Here is an 18,032-nt window from a genome sequence, read left to right on the forward strand (position 1 = left end):
AATGGGTGCAGAAAAGCATTTGCTAAACTCACAAGAATGCTTTGGCCATCCTACAGAAGGCTTTAAAAACGGAATAAAAGCCATATTATATGCTAAGGCTCCATTACACCTGCATTTCCAAGAGATAACAGCACTGTACATACACAGTACCCCACAGGTTTTTCTCCCTTCGTGAATTTAGGTAGTTTTTCAAACAAAGCATGTATTATGTATGCAGAAGGGAAATGTCTGCTTCAGAGAAGCTGATGTCTCAAAGGTAAACATGTATAAATGTTTATACATTTTTTAACACATATTATTTACCCAGAAGAGCACAACAGCTGCTTCAGAGTTGTTCTGGGCTCAGTGGTAAATAGGTATTTTGGCAGTTGCTCGAAACAGAAATGATTCTTTGGTTCCATTCCATTCTAGCCCTTCCACTTGTTATTCTAATGATTATTCCAAAGGAATCAGGTGTCAGAGTATATTGATTTCACTTCACATGAGGCTTCTTGCAGATTAGATTGGTACATCCATGAAAGGCCCTGAGTGGGAGGTTTCTTTTGTTTTTCATTCTCTGAGTCATAATTTAGCCTCTGCTCCCCCTTGACCTTGTGATTTGCATGGCCTTCAAACAGAGATGGATTCTTTCCTATTCATTCTCACCTGGCAGGATTTGTGCACTGTGATGTGTGTAGGTGTTCACCAAGTGGCCTCATCCCAGCCAGCAGCATCGATCCGAATGGAACGGCACGGGACTGTTTGGATCTGATTCCTTGCCCTACTCACAATCCAGAACACCAGATGAGCTTGAAAGAAATCTCATTGCTACTGTCAACGCTGAGAGAGAGAGACCAAATGCTCTCACACATGCTGCAATGACTTCACTGATGGCTGGAGAGACAGAAACTGGCTAGACACTTGAAGACATAACTTCATCCTACAGGACAGCAGGAATATGCCCCCTCCAGCCTTTCTCTCCCAGCACTGGGACTCAGGGTTCCAACAGTCTCCCCAGTGGGTAGTTCACAGGTTATTTTTGCATTCAGGCCTACAGCCAATCACTAATTAAGCCCCAAGTGCACACACCATGTGCATCACTAATGCATCTGTGTGCTGTGTTTTGTGATTCTCCTGGCTATGCTCATTTGTTACAACAGCAGCTCTCTTTCTTAACTGAAATCCTCTGCATCACTAGAGATGGTTGTTAGCTAGGATTAGTCCTGTTGTGTTTTGTGCCCTGAAATTTATCACCCAGATTTAATTTCTCTGGTCTGTGGTAGCTGTTCTAGTTGTTTCCCCAGTGGCTTCCAGCCTTCCAGTACTAACTGGGGCTTACAGGAAGACTGGAAATGGACTTTTCCCAAGGGTATGTAGTGATAGGACAAGGAGGAATGGCCTTAAGCTAAAGGAGGAAAGGTTTATATTAGTTATTAGGAAGAAATTCTTTACTGTGAGGGGTGTGAGGTCCTGGAACAAGTTGCCCACAGAAGCTGTGGACATCCTAGTCCTGGAAGTGTGGGATGGGATCCTGAGCAACCTGGTCTAGTGGAAGGTGTCCCTGCCCACGGCAGGGGTGTTGGATCTTGTAGGTCTTTTCAGTCCTTTCCAACCCAAACCACTCTGTGATTCTCTGATCCTCGTGGCTCTAAATGAACCGGTTGAACCTAATGGGAAGGAATAGATCATATCACTTCTATGGCCATATGTCTCCATCCGTGCCAAATACAATTTTATTTTGTGTGGAAAAGTGGTTATCTCTCAGTTTGCTCCACTTCACCTACCACCCCATCAGTGCAAACTCATTTTCACCGTAAGTTCAGCCACTGAAGAATTAGATGCAGCAGCACATACATTGGGATGTCTTTTCTTAGACTATGTCAAGGGTGTGATAAACTCCATAGACGGATGCAGAGAGAGCTGAGGGCTCTTATGTGTTAAGTTGCCACAGAAGATCCTCCACAGCTCATCTGGTGAGTTTATCACTGAGATAATGATTCATTAAATCAACCAGTAGAGTACATGCTATGAGATGATCAATTACATCAAAGTTGCTTTCTTACATATCAGGACACAGGGGAAACAGAAATGTCACTGAATTTTTGAAAAATGCACTTTATTGCTATTTATTAATGAGCTATCAACAATCAGTGGTTTACTTACAGATTCAAACTGTGGTTTTTTTTTGGTTTTTTTTTGAGTATCATATTGGATATGGCAAATAATTAATGCAAAAACGTTCATAATGTTAGAAGATTAGATGGCTCACAGAGTTAGTGATGGGAGAGGTAATCATTGTGAAGCCACAGACTGAACAGGAAGTCATTAATGATATACTTAAACAAACTACAGCTTCAGTATGTAGTTTAAGTCAGTTTTGTAGACTTCCCTTGCACTCAAAGAAGAGCATTAGAGAAATTAATTTATTAGTGTTGTGATTTTCCCTGCACCAGCACCACATTTATTCACAAAACAGTATTTGAAGGACTTTATTTAACAGTTACTGTTGCAAGTTGGCAAACAAGGGCAATGCTCATCAAGTGTGAAAGTGCACGTGAGTATCTAATGACTGAACTCCATTTCAGGGAAGAATGTGCACTGTATAAATATTATGTATATCTGGATTCAAGCGACAAAAGTCCATCTAAAAGGTGTTTATTAGACAAGAGGTGAAGGAGGTGAAGATGTTTAGGTGGGAGATGCAGCTAAATATGTGCATTTTCTGCGCCATACAGTCAGCATCGGTTGTAGAGAGATGTAATTTATCCTGCTTATGAGCATCCTTAATTAGGAATTACTAACTTACCTTAGTTATCAATGTCTTCAGACAACTTTCTGATATGTTTTAAATTGCAGTTCTCTCGATGCTCTTAGTTTCTTATGAAATCCTAAAAATTATTTCCATCCATATCCAAAAGAAAACTCCAGCTATAACAGACTCAGTCCACTGAACCTTGCCACGCTTGACTCCTGCAAGTCTCCCGTCTCAGTGCATTTCAACTTCCTTACCAAAGCCCAAACTTTTTCACAATTCTTTTTTATTTTTTTTTTTTGTCTATCAGATCAACAAAATGGCTGGACCTCGTGCAATATTAAGTCCAGTTTATGTGTCTTCAGTGCTTAATATTCAGCTGTGATTCTTTTCTCTCGTATCTTTACGTTGGGATTTTCAGGTGTTTTCCTAGGCAAACACTGGGTGAGACCAGTGCTCTGTTTTCAGGAGCAGGCACTTCAGTCTTCTATGCTTAAAAACCTTTTCACTTGATGCCACGATATTACAGATAATTGATCCTTCTTCCAAGTAGCTTCTCATCAGCCACCTTGTACCGCTCTTAATCAACCTTTCCATTAATTCATTTATCCTTAAACTTCCTCAAAATACCTAATCTTCTCTTCTAAATTCCTTTCTAATGATCTGGGATCATAGTTACTGAAAGGTGCTCTGACTTTTGAGTTCCTCATCCCATCCCACACAGACCTTTTCTCACGTGCCACCCTTTCAGCCCATTCTTACTCCAAGTTCCATTTTCTTTGGACCTTCCGGCATGGAAAGAAAAGTATTCTAATTCTTTAAATATTCCATTGCTGCTTTTTTTTTCTGTAAAAAGATAGAAAGTAATCAAATCTCTCCTCTTTTAGAAAATTTAAAAGGAAAATATTGCTACTCTGCAGCTCAAGTTTAATAGCTGACTGCTGGTCATTGCAAATTAAAGTTGAAAGACGTGGGCAAATTTCCCAAGAGTCAAAGAGAAGGATGGGGTAAGGCTCTCTCTCAACTTTACCCTAATTCATCCCATTCATTTAATACTTAGTACTTGAATACTTCAGACCTGCTTTTATCTCATAGGCTTTTAGAAACGTTCATCACACAACTTCCCTGAAATAGAACGGGACTATTTCTGCTTTACAGGAAAGGATTCATCAGAGGCGCTAAATGAATAAACGGAGATAAGAGATCAAGATGAAAAAAGGCAGGTTGACCAAGATTTCCAACCTCTCTCAGTATTTAGCTATTTCTGCTGCAGCTTTATGGTCAGGACAGACATACCTTTGTGTCCTGTCACCCGTCTCATCGCTGCACTGGAAGTAATTTTGAATCTGAGCACACCCACGGTTTCATAGTTGCTGCTGCTACTCATGTCATCACAGAGCTGCTTTTGAACCCTTTCCTGGCACAAAGTTCATTTAATTACTTCTGTGCTTGTGCACAAAGGCCTTCTTCCAACATGCCAAGGACCTGAGCCATGGTGGAGGCTGAGTAGGTCAAGGCCATGGACAGTGACTGTGTTGACACCTCATCACCTCACAGAAGAGTCAGATCTATCAAAAAGTATCACCCTACTCAGAAATCTACACTTTCTCATGCTTTTACTGAGCCTCCTCTTCTTCCTCCTGGCAGAGAGAGTGAAAGAGGAGATGGATCTAACTGGAAAAGATGGCACTTTGACTGCTGAGGGGCAGCAAGCAAGGAATTGCTTATGGATTGGAGAAACTGTGTCAACATCTGTATGTTTGGCTTCTCTTATTTGCAACACATTGCCATGACATGCCATGCTTAGGATTTCAGTCTATGATAAATGCAGCTAAACTGCAACAGTAAGATCTCACAGTAGCATCTCCAATGACTATTTTATATGTCAAGAAGAATCAAGAACTTTGGAGTTTAAGATTTGCCTTCGCTCGCAGGTGTCCTCGAACAAATCAGTTGGCTCTTTGGGGAAAAAACCTTTCAAAGTTAAAGAGCTAGAAGTACAGTTAGGCCTTTTATAGGGGTTAAATATGGCTGTGAGCAGAAATACCAGCTTTATTTTCTTTCCTTTCTTTCCTTGGTATGGGTTTCTCACTGACTTTTTAGTCCTTAAAAATCTCATTCCTGGTTTGTCACACACTCTTCTTTGGTCTTCCCAAACACATGAAATCACAGAGGACCCTGCCTAGGGGCCTAGAAAGGGACAGCTGGAAACGAGTGGCAAAAAATGCTGATTCTTTTTGGCTCCTGTCTCCCCTCAGCCCACACACCTCCCTAGCTGCTTCTTTAGAAAGAAACAGTCAAGAAATATGGTTGGTGTATGGTCTCGTTAAGACCTTGTACAACTCACTTTTTTTCATTCAGTTTTTTTTATATCCACCAAGTCTCTTTCTTTTTTTTTTTTTTTTTTTTAAGGAAAGTGCTGTTGCTATGCAACTGAAGGAACCATATAGAGAGAGGGAGCAGGGAAGGATGAGGGCGAGAGGGAGGTAAAAAAGGAAAGATGTTCTTGGAAAAAGAAAGAGGGGAGTCGTAGACTATGATTTGAAAATCAAAGATAGGAAAAGCTTTTCCTTTAGCTGTCTGAAGGTAAGAGGCAGAAATGAAGGAAATCTCCTCCCTTGCCCTCCACTCCTTCTCTTGACCTTGTCCAGTCATCTCCAGCTTGTAGTGCATGGTCAGATGACTGACCAATTTGAGAAATAGGAATTTAAGTGCTTGGGGTGTCTGGCTAGGATTCAGGAGGTCTGTCAGGTAGTCCCTGCTCACCAGCTGTTTTACTGGGTCACCTGAGGCAAATTGTTTCATCTCCTGTCCTAATTTCCTTCCTCTAAAGTAGGGATAGTGCCTCTGATTTTTGCCTTGTCATTTTAGACTACAAAAGTTTCTTAATTAGCACTGAATCAACATCCCAGTGAGGTCTCTGCTTTAATGACAGGAGAGGTATTAGTATTAAAATAACACTCACCTTCCCACTCTAATGGTGCAAAACATGTTACAGCTCTTATGTTGACCTATGACACATTCCCACTCTGTCTCATCCCCCACATTTCAGGGCTGTGCTTCAAATGCAGGAGCAATTAACTACACCCCATCTAACTCCAAACCTATTCAAGGAGTATTTATGTTCCTTGGGAACCCAGGCCTCTCCTGCACTCAGTGGATTTACCTCTGGATCTAATTCACACTTCAGAAATGCCCATTTTGCTCTCTTTTGAACAGCTTCTTTTAGCAAAAGTCTAGGCTAAATAGGTGCCAGAGTTAATTCCCTGAAGTTGAATGAGATGCATTCAGGCCAGTCTGGTTTCCATTGCCTTTTTGTATGTGTTTTGCTGTATGGTATTTTCACACAGTGGAAGTCTTCCCTTCCCTTTCCAAACAGAGTAAGAAAAGCAGCAGACGGTAGAACCGAGCCCTGCAAGAGAACTGGCAGGGCGATGCTGCCTCATTTAGAATTAATTTGTTTGTGCAGGCTTGTTAAAGTGAAAGTGGCATTTTATTTGCTCTGATGAAGACAGAATTAATTTCGCTATGATTAACATTCTACTTCTTAGAGATAGTCACTGGTGCTCAGCTTTTTGTGTCTGTGATAGAGGATCATTTAAAAATATAATTAAGAGTAAAAGCCCCACTGTCTGTACTGGTTCGACAGTACTTCCAAATACTGAGTTCTCATCTAGTGCTTTGAAGTTTTGGGGGGTTTTGTTTTCATAATTGGAGTGTGCTGGTCACCCTCCTTGCAAAATAGGGAGCAGTTGTCATTGGCCATGAAATCAGGATAGTATGGGTGTAGATTTCTCCTCTCTGCTCCTTGCAGTGTATCTTCATGGGGCAAGTCAGCCCTCCCCTGAGTACTCTCGAATATCCTTAGTCTATCTAATCTCTTCAGGTAACAAAATCTATGGTGGAGCCACCTCAGGTAGCTTGGATCAGGAGTTTAAGAAGATTTGTTTCATATTTATCCACCTATAAGTGGGTCCTAGTTAGGATGCTAATTAACCTTAATCATACTAGCTCAGTGAAACACTTGGTTCTGGATTAAATTGATCTTAATTGTTTTTCACGCAATCATAGGGGAGACTGGTTTTCACTCTAACCTAATGAAGAAATTCCTCTCTTCCAGAGACAAAACTGAGTTGGAAATGTGGTATTTGCACATGTGTACAGATTGTTTTCTAAAACTGTTGACCCTTCCCTTTCCCCTTCCCCTTCTCATTCCCTTCTCCTTCCCCTTTGAGTTTCATCTGATTAAACACACCTTCCTTCTGACCTTCTAATGGCAGTGTGAACCCCAGAGGAAGATTCCTCGGTTTAACTTCTAGGGAGACCTAATTAATTTTAAAGTGGTAAATAGTTTTGTGTATAGAAAGCCAGATTATTTTAGGTCATTACCAGAGGTGGAGCATCAGCAATAAGCAGGTGATTGATTTTAATGCAAGTTTCAGGTACCTGACATTAAATTTTATATTAACTTTCAGAGATAATTAAGTGGGGTCAACAGCCTTTGACTAAGCACTGTGAATCTCTGGAGACTGTAGAATTGTGATCTCCAGTTTACATACTATATTTTCTGTCTCATGATGAGATTTTAACAAAAAATCAAAATTAGCTATCAAATGTACTTTGAAAGTATGTGATACCTCTTGGGATAAGTTAAAAAACAAACAAACAGCAACAAAAAAAACACAAGCCAAAACAAAAACCAACAAAAAGCCCCAACCAAACAAACAAAAACACACACACAAAAAAAGAGAGTGAAACCCCAAACTCTTTGTCCTCAATTTGAATTGCCAGTTGTTGGGCAGTGGCATGACCATAAAAGGCTTTTTTTTTTTTTTTTGGATATACATTAGAAGTATTGTAAATATATACATGGAAGGTTTTTTTAAGAGAGTGAAACCCTTCCCATAAGCACAATGAAGTGTATAATGTATCTGCTGTGATGGGAGGAAGATTGACTTGCTGCCACACTGTTGTTTAAATAGCTGCCAACAGCCACGTCTGATGAATGCACTGCTATAAATGATCTCCACTTTTCACATCCTTCTACAAAGACCTTGTTAGACAAAGAGCTAATCTCCAATACTGCAAAGATTTTAGCAACATCCTAGTCATGTGTTATACTAAATCACAGAAAACAATTTGCTGTATAAATGGGTTTTGCAAAGTAAAAGACTAAGACAATTCCACAGTAGGTAAAATAACAGGTAGTTTTGATATGAAAAAGTAACTCTGATTTCACAAAAAAAAAAAAATTTAAAAAAGTTAAAACTTGGCCTATATTCCAACTATCTGTTTATACTATTGGATGCAGAAGGAAAAATCACAAGCAGAACAATCACTGATAACACTGCTGGTTTTAAATCTGGACTGACAACAATTAAAATGCTTTTTATTAGCAACTGGACATTCTGAGAACAATTTTAACGGCAAGACCACCAGAAGTCCTTCACTTCTAATACCTAAAGGGACTTACAAGGTTAAAGAGGGACTTTTAACAGGGGCATGTAATGACAGGACAAAGGGTAATGCACTTTAACTGAAGGACAGTAGATTTAATTAGACATTAGGAAGAAATACTTTACTATATGGATGGTGAGACAAACAAGTGATTAACAGTGCAAAGTTGAACATGAAAAGAGGAGGTTGCATCAGGTTCCTCCAGGAGAGGTTTAGGCTGGATATTACAAAAAAATTTCTTCCCCAAAAGAGTTGTCAAACCCTGGAATGGGCTGCCCAGGGCAGTGGTGGAGTCACCATCCCTGGAGGGGCTTAGGACACAGGTAGATGTGCTGCTTAGGGACATGGTTTAGAGGTGGCCTTAGCAGTGTTAAGGGTTGAATTCAACAGCCTTAGAGGTCTTTTCTAACCTTAATGATCCTATTATTCTACGAAATTGATGGCCCAAGACTTTCCTCTATTCAGAGCTTCCTTAAAGCACAACCTTTAAAAATACACTCAACACCTCCTGTCGAGGAGCAAGGGAAATCTGCATATACATTACCAAGCTAAGTATTCATGAGCAGAAAGTGTTATAAATACTGAGCAGGTACAGAGCCAGTAAAACAGCTGTTGAGACATCATTTCAAACCCAGTCAAGAATGAGTCAGGCAGCTTTGTTTATTTCCATAAGGTGTTAGAGGTAAAGGAGGAGAATCAAACAAAAGACATTTTTGTTTAACAGCTCTATGTCTTTGGTCTGTTTTACTGCCATTATCTTGGCTACATCTGCCACGTCTGTCAAGCGTGGAAGAGAGAATTTGCCTCCTACCTCTTTTTCTTTGATCCATGCCTTCAAGTTGTAGCCTTTCATCCTCATTTTCTTATGAAAGAGAGCTATTTCTCTTCATGAAATTTTCTCCTCTTATGTGAGAGACTGGCGTGGATTAGCATATACTTTTTGTACCTGATGTTCAGCAGTGGCCTTTCAGGGCCCTGTGATGCATTCTGATGCTGATCACTTTTGAAGGCTTGCCTGTCTCCCAGGTGCAGCACTGCTTAAGGGTGGTGCAGGGGAAGGAGAATTGGTTTGAGCCTCAGCTCACAAATCTTCCTAAACTCCTAGATCTCTTGTGCTTGTGGTGCTTGTGGTGCATGAGCCAATGTGAGGGAAAGGTGAGTATTTTGGGGCACAGATGTAGATTGGGAAAAGAGATGCTCTTTTTTCAATACAGTATCCCTTTACGATGCACTCCTTCCCTTAAAACCATTCTCTGGGACTAATAATTTATAATCATGGAAAAGTTTGGGTGTGAAGGGACCTTAAAGACCATTTAATTGCAATCCCTTGCCATGGGCAGGAACATCTTCCACTAGACCAGGTTGCTCCAAGCCCTGTCCAACCTGGCCTTGAACTCTTCCAGGGATGAGGCAGCCACAAATTCTCTGGGCACCCTATTGCAAAAGGAACACACAGTACTATAAAATATAACATAACATATAACATAATATATATTTTAACCCATTTATATCTGCTGTGTAACTTACAGCACATGTATTTTGCTGCAGTGATCTAACATGTAAATGGAAATGAGAAGCTGGGCCCTACTTCCATGATTTTTAACTAAATAATAAAGAAAGTTGCTTCAGTCAGTGCTTAATCACCTAATAACTGTTAAAACTTTAAGAGGCTGTGAACATTTTACCTCTTCCACTAATTAAACAGAACATATTCTTGAACAGGCCTTCAGAAAAACAGAACATTCAAGTGCCTATATTTGGAAACCAAATAGGACTGATTTGTTGTAAGTTGATTATGTCTCAACTCACCTCCTAATTTGTAATGAAAAAATAAAAGTACTTTTATTCACTAATCTGTTAGGATGCCTTCATGACAGATATGACTAACCATATGATTTTGTTCTTGTCCTTCCCCAGCAAAACTTGCCGCTGTCCTAATTATTTTGCTCAGCTCATTCTGTTATGCCTAAAATTAACCTGAAAAATATTTAGTACAAGCAAGTCCAAGCATACATTTGGATCCTGTGAAATAACTGAAAATTCTAATGCAGTGCTAATAGCAAAAGTGGGGTGCTGTGAGACTTAGTGAATTACTTAACGTTTACAAATTATTTTGGAATACTGAAACAGGGATGGCATTACTGAAATAGTAATAATAATGTTTTTGCAGTTTTGCTGTTTGTAGATGTCAGTGCTCTCAAAACAATGTGATAAACCTAAGAGAGGAAATTCTAATTTTTAAAGGACACTGAATGAGATTACTCTTGTCAGCTACATAACATTTAGGGTCAAAAATACCCACAGAATATGGTATTTATGAAGAAGGAGCTTTATTGCAGATGCAACTGTTGTTCTCCAAGACAGATCACACTTCCAGAGGATGGTTCACATGTACAACACCAGCGAGCCCCACCTCGTCCTCCTGGTGCTCACACTGAAACATCTCCAACTCGTGCTCCTGTTTCAGGTCTGTTCAAAGTTCTCAAAAAGGTAAATTTTATCTCGGTGACCTCGTGTGAAACTGAGCGTGGCCCTTCCCTCCTGGCCTGCCTTTACACCACGCAGAGCCCTCTGCCCGCGGTCACACGCGAGTCATGTCCTGTGCTTGGGAGAGAAGTGCAATCAGGTGGATCATCAGAGCAGCTCAGCTCTGTGCTGTGCATGATCCAGTACAGCAATACAGCTTTAGTAAGACATCATTCTGAGCATAAAAAGTATCTTTTTTTAAACTGTGGATGATTTAGCTCAATGCAGTGGGACACAAATTACAAACTGACTGGCTTTATGAGCTAATCAGGATTAATATAGTATCGTCTGAGAGCTTTGTGAGATTCCTCACACTTTTGATAAGTGTAAAACCTTGTCCATCTTTTCAAACTACCAATTTGGGCATGGGGTGATTTCTTTTATATCTCCTATTATGCAGAGAGAAAGACTCCATTCCATATATTGTAGCATAATATACATGTAGTTGTTCACATTACTCTGAAACAGTCACTGGAAGCATTGAGCTGCAAAATGTGTATTGTTAATCATTGGGTCATTAACCTTAACAATGTCAATGCATTCCCCTATCAGATCCAACTAAATGACTGCCCGAGGTAATAGTTAAGAGAACATTTCACACAGATGAACGTATTAATGCTTTATTTGGTTCTAAATGCAGTGTGAAGGATTTAGGTAGGAGCTAATGTATGTGAGGAGGAATAGGAAGATGAAGCACAACTGAAAAAAGAAAGTTTAGCCTCCCAAAAGGAGAGTAGTCCTCAGTTTTCTGCAGCTGAGAAGTGCATTTCTATCTCATGTTATTTTGAGGATGACTTAAAAGTCCTGAGGTTTCATTAGAATCCAGAGGCTTTTCTAACATCTAACATCAAATTCCTGTAGCTACTGTGAGCTCTCTGACCTGGTGTTTTCACAGCAAAAGGCAGAGGATAAAAAATTATTTCTTTGGCTGCAGCTATGGGCTTCTGCCTGAATTGTGCTCTTCCCACATCTGGCAAAGCAGGTCTTATACATCCCTCTGAAGTGAGAAGATGCCACTGCTATCCCCAAAAATCTATTGCACATATCCAACACAGCACAAAAACTGTGTTCACTGGTCTCTTTGTAACAGGAAAGAGCCTGGTAAGGTATCACACAGCAAAGACTTCCTCCAGAGTGAATAATTTTGCAAGCTGCTCCTTGTAGACCTCTGTCCAAGGCACATCCCTCAAACCTAGACTCAAACTGGGTGGCAGCCTGGATTAAGTCTCCTGGTGCTGCTCCTGAATACCATCATTTCCAGGGACCTGAAGGAATCCTTTAGTAATTTATTCGGGGTCACTTCCACATGAGCATCTGTCACCTTGTGGGGCAGCTCAGAAAGCTGATGACACAAAATAGCCTCTTGCCACTGCCTAAAAAATTCCTGTAATCAGCAGCCATTTCCCAAGTTGCACTCAGGAAAAAAAAAAAAAAGGCTGTAATAATGCACCAGAAATTGGATGATTGGTCCTGGTGGTCTGCAAATGGCCTGGAGGATGCACAGAAAAATATTCAGATTGAAGGCCTTTTAAAACAACGGCACCAAGCTTTCTCACTGCAGGTCCTTTCAAAAAGCCTCAGTTCTTGGGCTTTCACCCTTTATTTAAAGATCAAATGCACGAAATGACACATTTCAAGGTCGGTTCCTATTAAGCTGTTAGGGAGCCTAATGACTTACTGCTGTAAACACGTAGTATGGACTCATATTTGCTACTGAAACCAGTCCATTAATGCTGCTTCAACTAGCAGTGAGCAAGAGGATGGTGCTCTTTAAATATCTGACAAGTGTTATCAAAAACCAGATATATCAATTAATTAGGGACTCAAAATAGGAAGTGTGATATTTGTTGGTGGGTGTTAAGAGGATAGGGCCACTGGTTTTTTTAGGTCTGATTCCATTTCTTTTTCTTTTAGTTATTCTCCCCTGAAGGACATAAAATTTCACTCTCCTCTCCCAACATCCTTTGCAGACTGTTATCATGTTCTCTTAGTCATCACTTAGCAAAATAACACTATTTGAAATCTCTACTGGAGTCAAAAAGTGGAAAGTATTATTACACAAAGGATTTTTTGCTGTTAATACTGAGGAAAAGTTCACCTGCTAGTTTTGTTGCTTCTCTCATATGCATGGATATAAATTAGTTGTAATTTCTAGTTAATAAACACTGATAATTTTGCAGTAGTTGGGCCTTTCTGGTTGCATGGGCTTGGAGGGAAAAATTTAACTCTAAGGAAGCTTTTTAATGTCCTATTCTTTTTCAGGATTAAGGATTTGGACGTTGATGAGGGGGAGTGAGGTTTTGTCATCAGTTTTAATGAGACATTTATAATCTCTCTTGATTGTATTTAGGTTTTTTTATTGTTGCTATTTTTTTTTTATTTCACTCATTCAAGCAGTCACTCTGTGAAAGCTTTTTTTAAGTACTCCAAATCTATTCTGGTAATGAAGAAATGAATGTCAAGCAAAGCAATTTTTTCTAAATTTACAACTCATTCTCTTAGACAAGATCAAAACTGACATAAAGAAAATATCTTTTATGTGTAAAAGGAAAAAGACCAAACTGCAACTCCCCAGTTACATCCACTAGGCTATAGCAAGGTGGCACTCTTAGCCAGTCCAATTTGCCTCACCTAATCCCAGTCATTGCATGCCACATTTGTTTATCTGAAGACGAAAAAGCATCAGTAATAATATTTTACAGGAATTAAGCTTCTGCAGCTGTTGCTAGGTCCAAGAAGATTTAAGTACTATTTCTGTACATTTTCTTACCCTCACATCCCACTCTCTCTCTCTTTCTCCAGGTAATTGGAAATTGGCCCAATGAAGTTAAAAGAGATGAAGAGCAACTAAGAGAGTGAGATACAAGCCAAGAGTCTGAAAGGAGAGAGATGTAGCAGAGCCAGCTGGGTATGGAACTGGCATTATATTCTTAATACTTATGTGTACCACTGACATAAAATTTGTTCTGTGTGGGACAAACGCTACCTTTTCTTCTTTTACAGAGTAGTTTTGATATTTCATTTTCATCTGGTTTTCCAGAAGAGTTCTGACTCTCATCAACCCAACAGTATCGTGCACACAGTGTAAGTTGGCTTTTAGAGCAGACCTGAAAAATCACCAGGTTATTCAAGGCAAATCTTTGCCCCACTAGACTCATTTTCCTCTCTTTTTGCAAGGAGATACTCAAAGTGCCTATAAATTCCACTTGCATTCAGGAAGATATCTCTACTGCTCTAGAAGTGCAGTAATAACCAGGACTGACTGTTCTGGGATGAGAGCAGCATGGTCTGGGAGTACTTTGTTTTCCTTTCATGCTGCTGTTTATCTACCCCACAGTGGAAAGAAGCAAGCTGTTGCAGTAGATTTAAGCTTGCAATCCTACCTACCTTATGGATAAATCATTAGGGCCTTATTCCCAATCCAGTTTTGCTGTTGCAAATCATCTCTCTGCATGCATGGCAAGTCCAGCTCCTAAAGATGATCTCAGATGTGCTCCATGTGGATTAGAGATGCACTCAAGAAGCATGATAAATTAGGTTGTGACTGGCAAGCAAAGGCAAAATAAGCAGCTGTAGCCACACCTACACCACGCTGAGGAAAGTGATCCAGAGATAGCAAAGGTAAGGCTTAGGGGCTGATGTTACCTCAGACACAGATTGGCATTCAGTGCTTTGGGATGTTGATTTGTATCTCCCCATGATTCTGCACAATACTGTATCAGCCAACCATCTCAAGCCAAGTGCATCCTCAGGGTCCTTAAATTTTGGTCTATTTTGTAGCAGAAACGTGCATGTTTTTAAATGGGAGAACCAAAATGTGTCCTCATACAGATATTGCTTTCCCACTATTTTTACTGTGAGGGTGGGGGGGTCCTGGCACAGAGGTTGTCCAGAGAACTTGTGGCTGCCCCATCCCTGGAAGAGTCCAAGGCCAGGTTGGATGGGCCTTGGAGCAAACTGGGATAGTGGAAGGTGTCCCTGCCCATGGCAGGATGGTGGAATCAGATGGTTTTGAAAGTCTCCTCCAATTCAAACTATTCTATGATTCTATGATGCAAGTATAAAACATGTTTTAGTTATGTGGTGGTTAAGCCATTAAAATGTCTGAGTCCAAAACGAAAAGTTTTTCCTGAGCATTTGCATAACATGCACATACTCACATCTATCCCCCTTCATTGATGATACCTTGTCCTTATTTTTCTTGTAAACAAAAAATTGTGATTACACAGTTTTTTCTTTCTCTATACAAATATTTATAGAGATAATGATCTGAGAATGACACTGTAATGCTTAGCTGATAATCTGATGTACTGTTGATTAGTTCCAACTTCTTGAGAATATCTGGGCTAACAAATTCCTACTCTAGACAGGTAATTTTTTCACTGAATTCCTTAAACTTACATATACATGGTTCTACATGAAAACACAGAAATCAGGTTAATTATATGGTAAATCAATAAATAGTATTGCAATGTCTCTATACTTACCAAAACCCCTAAATTCTAGGAAACACAACTAGGGTGAAAGTGTCCAAACTCTGTTTTTTTTCCAAATATTCCTTCGCCTTATACTTTCCTCTTTCAGTAACACTCCAAAAATACAGGCATTTCATTTTCTTTTGCTTAAGTTAGCACATTTCTCATTGAAGGCCCTCAAGGGAAGTGGAAACTATGAAATACGAAATGCGATTTATGCTTGCCTTGTAAAATGCCAGGGAAACTGCTTTAAGACTGTAATAACCCTTGCTGCTCATTCCATGAATATGCCTATAGAAAATGTTAATTTAATCAACAAATTATAGCTTCACACAAAGCTAGAAGTGTGGAAATACTGGCAGAGGAGGAGGAAAGGTCTCTCATAATTTTTATGTTTAATCATGAATTTGAGACCCTCTATTATTCTTGCATAAATGAAGAACTTCTCCTAAATGGATTATGTTGCACTTCCCATTCATTTTCTGTCCTGATTTACATCTACATACATGTCCATTCAAATTTTATGAGAACTCACTTATGCTGACATGAATGCATCTTAGCAGAACTCTTGATACTTTATTTAATTTTTTGCTTGTCAAAGATGTTGTTTGAGAGGGAGCTCAAACAGAGAGCTGGTACTTTTAGAGAAAACCCTGCAGATTTCACACTGGTTTTTCCCAGCATTTCTAGCCCATGGATACTGATCACGGGATGCCTGACACAGTCTAAGTGTTCCCTGCCAAATGTTGAAGCAATGAAGTTAGAAATAGGAATATTGGAATGAAAAGGACTAGAAATAGATTTCTACAAGTCAGCTTAAACATCCATTTGCAGTAGGGCAATATTACATTTTTCAAAGGCGTGTATTAAGTGATTAGATCACCTGCAAATGGAGTGTTAATTAATAATATCCATAATACAGTGCAATACAATTACATTAGCAGGAAAAGCTGACAGATCTATTGTAGCTCTGTCATTCAGGCATTAATCCCAAAGATAATGGACCAAACTCTGCTCTGTGTGGGTGATTTTTCAGCTTATATATGGAGTAATTCCAGGGGCACAGGCTGGCTGTAACTTCATGAGGCTGAATAGTGAATTTGCACCATTATCCTGAAATGAAATGCTTTCTGAAAATACCTGTCAGTGAGGCACACTTGGCACACCATCTGTTTGGCTGATAACAACTCAAAAGACAAAATACTTGATCTCATGGAGGCGAAGACAGCAGCTTACAGTTTCATATTCCTCTGATGCTAAACTCAAGTAATCCTTATTCACATTGTCTAATTCACGTCACCTACAGAAAATCTGCAGGTAAAAGTTTTGCACCAGCAGTGGGTGTAATCCCAAGGACCAAAAGCAAAAAGCCTAAATCTTATGGATTGCATTGATATTCTGATGGCAAACAAACCCTTTTCCCTATTCAGGGATGTTCTGTACAGTCAACAGAAAATGATCTGCTTCTTGTGGAAAAGAATTTCAGTGTATACCTCAAAGCTGAAGCCAGGTCACATCTGACTCTTGTGATACACAAGGTGTCACCTTTATTAACAAAATGGTAATAGAACTAGGCAAACTTTTAATGAAAAACATGACTTACTGCAGCTGGAGATTTTTATTAGGACTGTAAAGGACTTGTGCTCTTTTTAACTGGTAAACCAATAGGTCTGATGTAATAAGAGGATCCTGTTGCAAAGCCCACGTCTGCCTTATCAGAGAACACAGAACCAGATGTTCTGACTTCTACTACCTTTGGCATTTTGGCTAAAGGGCTGAGAGGAAAGGGGAGATGGAATAAATCAATAAATGCAGTTATTTTCCCCAAATAAATGGGTTTAGACTCAGAATACGTACATACCCTGCCTCCCTCTGGAAAAGGAATCTGCAACAGTTGTTGTGAGAGTGGGAAAAGGCAGAGGAACAACAGGGCCAAGCATGAGGAGGCAAGTGATAAAGGGACTAAGGGAGCCATGTCTAGTGGTCATAAATGTACGGCTTTGCAGAGTCAACAGCAAATATTGATTTAGTGTCCTTCTGATGGCAGAAACACTCCAGCACAAGACAGCACTGCACAGCAGAACTTCTTGGTCATCAATTATTTATTCCAATACTATTCAAGGTGTACAGCCAACAGCACTAGTAATTAGTAGTTTTCTGAATTTTAGATTTTCATTACAACTTAGGCTAGGCAGTTCTATGAAGACTCAAATCTCCCAACTCTGGCTGTTACCCTCCTGCTCTCTGCTGGGATGCACTCACAGCAAGTTTTCTATGTAGTTCTTCCCCAGCAAAGGCACAAAATAGCTCATGATGTATATATAAAATTATTTAATAGGTAAAGCAATTATGTGTTTGTATCCTAAAAAAAGCCACCAAAAAATGCATTCCTCACTTTACCTAATTAATATATGCTGTAATCTGTTTTTCTTATAGAATCATTGAATCATTTAGGTTTGAAAAGACCTTTAAGATTGTAGAGTTCGGCCATTCACCCAGCACTGCCAAACCTACCACTAAACCCTGTCCTTAACCACCATATCTACAGGTGTTTTAAACCCTTCCAGGGATGGTGATTCCACCACTTCCTTAACCAATCTGTTCCAATGCTTGACCAGCCCTTCCATGAAGAAATTTTTCCTAATATCCAACATCATGATAAAGCAGTTTCAACACTTGTATTATATGCCTTGAGCACACTCACAATACTTCCGTGTAGTACAATGATTTAGGGCATATGTACTTCAGATGTTCATATCCATGAAGGTCTGAGAGCACAGAAATGGGATAGTTTGCTTTGTTTTTCAGGGGGTTTTGCAGCTTCAAGGTCTGCTTGGTGAACT

The sequence above is a fragment of the Empidonax traillii genome, unplaced genomic scaffold (genome assembly GCF_003031625.1).
Source record: "Empidonax traillii isolate 1590-97213 ecotype Southwest subspecies unplaced genomic scaffold, ASM303162v1 scaffold1686:size143376, whole genome shotgun sequence".
NCBI classification, from domain to species: domain Eukaryota; kingdom Metazoa; phylum Chordata; class Aves; order Passeriformes; family Tyrannidae; genus Empidonax; species Empidonax traillii.